Genomic DNA, 5,000 nt, shown 5'->3' with positions numbered 1-5,000 from the left:
TAAAGAATCAGAATCATGCAGGGAATAAAGAATCAGAATCATGCAGGGAATAAAGAATCAGAATCATGCAGGGAATAAAGAACCAGAATCATGCAGGGAATAAAGAACCAGAATCATGCAGGGAATAAAGAATCAGAATCACACAGGGAATAAAGAACCAGAGTCATGCAGGGAATAAAGAATCAGAATCATGCAGGGAATAAAGAATCAGAATCATGCAGGGAATAAAGAATCAGAATCATGCAGGGAATAAAGAACCAGAATCATGCAGGGAATAAAGAACCAGAATCATGCAGGGAATAAAGAATCAGAATCATGCAGGGAATAAAGAATCAGAATCACGCAGGGAATAAAGAATCAGAATCACGCAGGGAATAAAGAATCAGAATCACGCAGGGAATAAAGAACCAGAATCATGCAGGGAATAAAGAATCAGAATCATGCAGGGAATAAAGAATCAGAATCACGCAGGGAATAAAGAATCAGAATCATGCAGGGAATAAAGAACCAGAATCATGCAGGGAATAAAGAATCAGAATCATGCAGGGAATAAAGAATCAGAATCACGCAGGGAATAAAGAATCAGAATCATGCAGGGAATAAAGAACCAGAATCATGCAGGGAATAAAGAATCAGAATCATGCAGGGAATAAAGAATCAGAATCATGCAGGGAATAAAGAATCAGAATCATGCAGGGAATAAAGAACCAGAATCATGCAGGGAATAAAGAACCAGAATCATGCAGGGAATAAAGAACCAGAATCATGCAGGGAATAAAGAATCAGAATCACACAGGGAATAAAGAACCAGAGTCATGCAGGGAATAAAGAATCAGAATCATGCAGGGAATAAAGAATCAGAATCATGCAGGGAATAAAGAATCAGAATCATGCAGGGAATAAAGAACCAGAATCATGCAGGGAATAAAGAACCAGAATCATGCAGGGAATAAAGAATCAGAATCATACAGGGAATAAAGAACCAGAATCATGCAGGGAATAAAGAATCAGAATCATGCAGGGAATAAAGAATCAGAATCATGCAGGGAATAAAGAACCAGAATCATGCAGGGAATAAAGAACCAGAATCATGCAGGGAATAAAGAATCAGAATCATGCTGAGAATAAAGAACCAGAATCATGCAGGGAATAAAGAATCAGAATCATGCAGGGAATAAAGAATCAGAATCATGCAGGGAATAAAGAACCAGAATCATGCAGGGAATAAAGAACCAGAATCATGCAGGGAATAAAGAATCAGAATCATGCAGGGAATAAAGAACCAGAATCATGCAGGGAATAAAGAATCAGAATCATGCAGGGAATAAAGAACCAGAATCATGCAGGGAATAAAGAATCAGAATCATGCTGGGAATAAAGAACCAGAATCATGCAGGGAATAAAGAATCAGAATCATGCAGGGAATAAAGAACCAGAATCATGCAGGGAATAAAGAATCAGAATCATGCAGGGAATAAAGAATCAGAATCATGAAGGGAATAAAGAATCAGAATCATGCAGGGAATAAAGAATCAGAATCATGCAGGGAATAAAGAACCAGAATCATGCAGGGAATAAAGAATCAGAATCATGCAGGGAATAAAGAACCAGAATCATGAAGGGAATAAAGAATCAGAATCATGCAGGGAATAAAGAACCAGAATCATGAAGGGAATAAAGAATCAGAATCATGCAGGGAATAAAGAACCAGAATCATGCAGGGAACAAAAAATCAGAATCATGCAGGGAATAAAGAATCAGAATCATGCAGGGAATAAAGAATCAGAATCATGCAGGGAATAAAGAACCAGAATCATGCAGGGAATAAAGAACCAGAATCATGCAGGGAATAAAGAATCAGAATCATGCAGGGAATAAAGAACCAGAATCATGCAGGGAATAAAGAATCAGAATCATGCAGGGAATAAAGAACCAGAATCATGCAGGGAATAAAGAATCAGAATCATGCAGGGAATAAAGAATCAGAATCATGCAGGGAATAAAGAATCAGAATCATGCAGGGAATAAAGAACCAGAATCATGCAGGGAACAAAAAATCAGAATCATGCAGGGAATAAAGAATCAGAATCATGCAGGGAATAAAGAACCAGAATCATGCAGGGAATAAAGAACCAGAATCATGCAGGGAATAAAGAATCAGAATCACACAGGGAATAAAGAATCAGAATCATGCAGGGAATAAAGAATCAGAATCATACAGGGAATAAAGAATCAGAATCATGCAGGGAATAAAGAATCAGAATCATACAGGGAATAAAGAATCAGAATCATGCAGGAAATAAAGAATCAGAATCATGCAGGGAATGAAGAATCAGAATCATGCAGGGAATGAAGAATCAGAATCATGCAGGGAATAAAGAATCAGAATCATGCAGGGAATAAAGAATCAGAATCATGCAGGGAATAAAGAATCAGAATCATGCAGGGAATAAAGAATCAGAATCATACAGGGAATAAAGAATCAGAATCATGCAGGGAATAAAGAATCAGAATCATGCAGGAAATAAAGAATCAGAATCATGCAGGGAATAAAGAATCAGAATCATGCAGGGAATAAAGAATCAGAATCATGCAGGGAATAAAGAATCAGAATCATACAGGGAATAAAGAATCAGAATCATGCAGGGAATAAAGAATCAGAATCATGCAGGGAATAAAGAATCAGAATCATGCAGGGAATAAAGAATCAGAATCATGCAGGGAATAAAGAATCAGAATCATGCAGGGAATAAAGAATCAGAATCATGCAGGGAATAAAGAATCAGAATCATGCAGGGAATAAAGAATCAGAATCATGCAGGGAATAAAGAATCAGAATCATGCAGGGAATAAAGAATCAGAATCATGCAGGGAATAAAGAATCAGAATCATGCAGGGAATAAAGAATCAGAATCATGCAGGGAATAAAGAATCAGAATCATGCAGGGAATAAAGAATCAGAATCATGCAGGGAATAAAGAATCAGAATCATGCAGGGAATAAAGAATCAGAATCATGCAGGGAATAAAGAATCAGAATCATGCAGGGAATAAAGAATCAGAATCATGCAGGGAATAAAGAATCAGAATCATGCAGGGAATAAAGAATCAGAATCATGCAGGGAATAAAGAATCAGAATCATGCAGGGAATAAAGAATCAGAATCATGCAGGGAATAAAGAATCAGAATCATGCAGGGAATAAAGAATCAGAATCATGCAGGTAATAAAGAATCAGAATCATGCAGGGAATAAAGAATCAGAATCATGCAGGGAATGAAGAATCAGAATCATGCAGGGAATAAAGAATCAGAATCATGCAGGGAATAAAGAATCAGAATCATACAGGGAATAAAGAATCAGAATCATGCAGGGAATAAAGAATCAGAATCATGCAGGGAATGAAGAATCAGAATCATGCAGGGAATAAAGAATCAGAATCATGCAGGGAATAAAGAATCAGAATCATGCAGGGAATAAAGAATCAGAATCATGCAGGGAATAAAGAATCAGAATCATACAGGGAATAAAGAATCAGAATCATGCAGGGAATAAAGAATCAGAATCATGCAGGAAATAAAGAATCAGAATCATGCAGGGAATAAAGAATCAGAATCATGCAGGGAATAAAGAATCAGAATCATACAGGGAATAAAGAATCAGAATCATGCAGGGAATAAAGAATCAGAATCATGCAGGGAATAAAGAATCAGAATCATGCAGGGAATAAAGAATCAGGATCATGCAGGGAATAAAGAATCAGAATCATGCAGGGAATAAAGAATCAGAATCATGCAGGAAATAAAGAATCAGAATCATGCAGGGAATAAAGAATCAGAATCATGCAGGGAATAAAGAATCAGAATCATACAGGGAATAAAGAATCAGAATCATGCAGGGAATAAAGAATCAGAATCATGCAGGGAATAAAGAATCAGAATCATGCAGGGAATAAAGAATCAGGATCATGCAGGGAATAAAGAATCAGAATCATGCAGGGAATAAAGAATCAGAATCATGCAGGGAATAAAGAATCCGAATCATACAGGGAATAAAGAATCAGAATCATGCAGGGAATAAAGAATCAGAATCATGCAGGGAATAAAGAATCAGAATCATGCAGGGAATGAAGAATCAGAATCATGCAGGGAATAAAGAATCAGAATCATGCAGGGAATAAAGAATCAGAATCATGCAGGGAATAAAGAATCAGAATCATGCAGGGAATAAAGAATCAGAATCATGCAGGGAATAAAGAATCAGGATCATGCAGGGAATAAAGAATCAGAATCATGCAGGGAATAAAGAATCAGAATCATGCAGGGAATAAAGAATCAGAATCATGCAGGGAATAAAGAATCAGAATCATGCAGGGAATAAAGAATCAGAATCATGCAGGGAATAAAGAATCAGAATCATGCAGGGAATAAAGAATCAGGATCATGCAGGGAATAAAGAATCAGAATCATGCAGGGAATAAAGAATCAGAATCATGCAGGGAATAAAGAATCAGAATCATGCAGGGAATAAAGAATCAGAATCATGCAGGGAATAAAGAATCAGAATCATGCAGAGAATAAAGAATCAGAATCATGCAGGGAATAAAGCAGGCAAAAAAAAAAAATCTTGAAAACTGAAGAATCAGAATAAAAAGTGAAATGCCTTTGTAAATAATATTTTGAAAGCTAGAAAAAATGCAGTTGCACAAACCTTGTGTAATGATTTTAGTACACAGGTTTCTCATGAAGTTGGTAATAAACTCGTCACGAAATTTAAGATCAAAGAAAGGAATGACCAAAACTTCGAAATGAAATGTAGGTGATTCTGAAAAAAGACTCATAGAAGCTATTTTGAATAATAAACCAGCGTCGTCTGCACACTGTTAGAAACACAAACAGTATTACGATGCGAAATATATCATGGTATCAACTAAACATTGTGGATACTGGAACTGCGAAGCAAAAATTAAAGGAAAACTCTTGGATTAACCTTCATATGTAGA

Source organism: Penaeus vannamei, chromosome 21, assembly GCF_042767895.1.
Source record: "Penaeus vannamei isolate JL-2024 chromosome 21, ASM4276789v1, whole genome shotgun sequence".
In the NCBI taxonomy this organism is placed as follows: Eukaryota; Metazoa; Arthropoda; class Malacostraca; order Decapoda; family Penaeidae; genus Penaeus; species Penaeus vannamei.
This window is presented reverse-complemented; position numbering follows the sequence as displayed.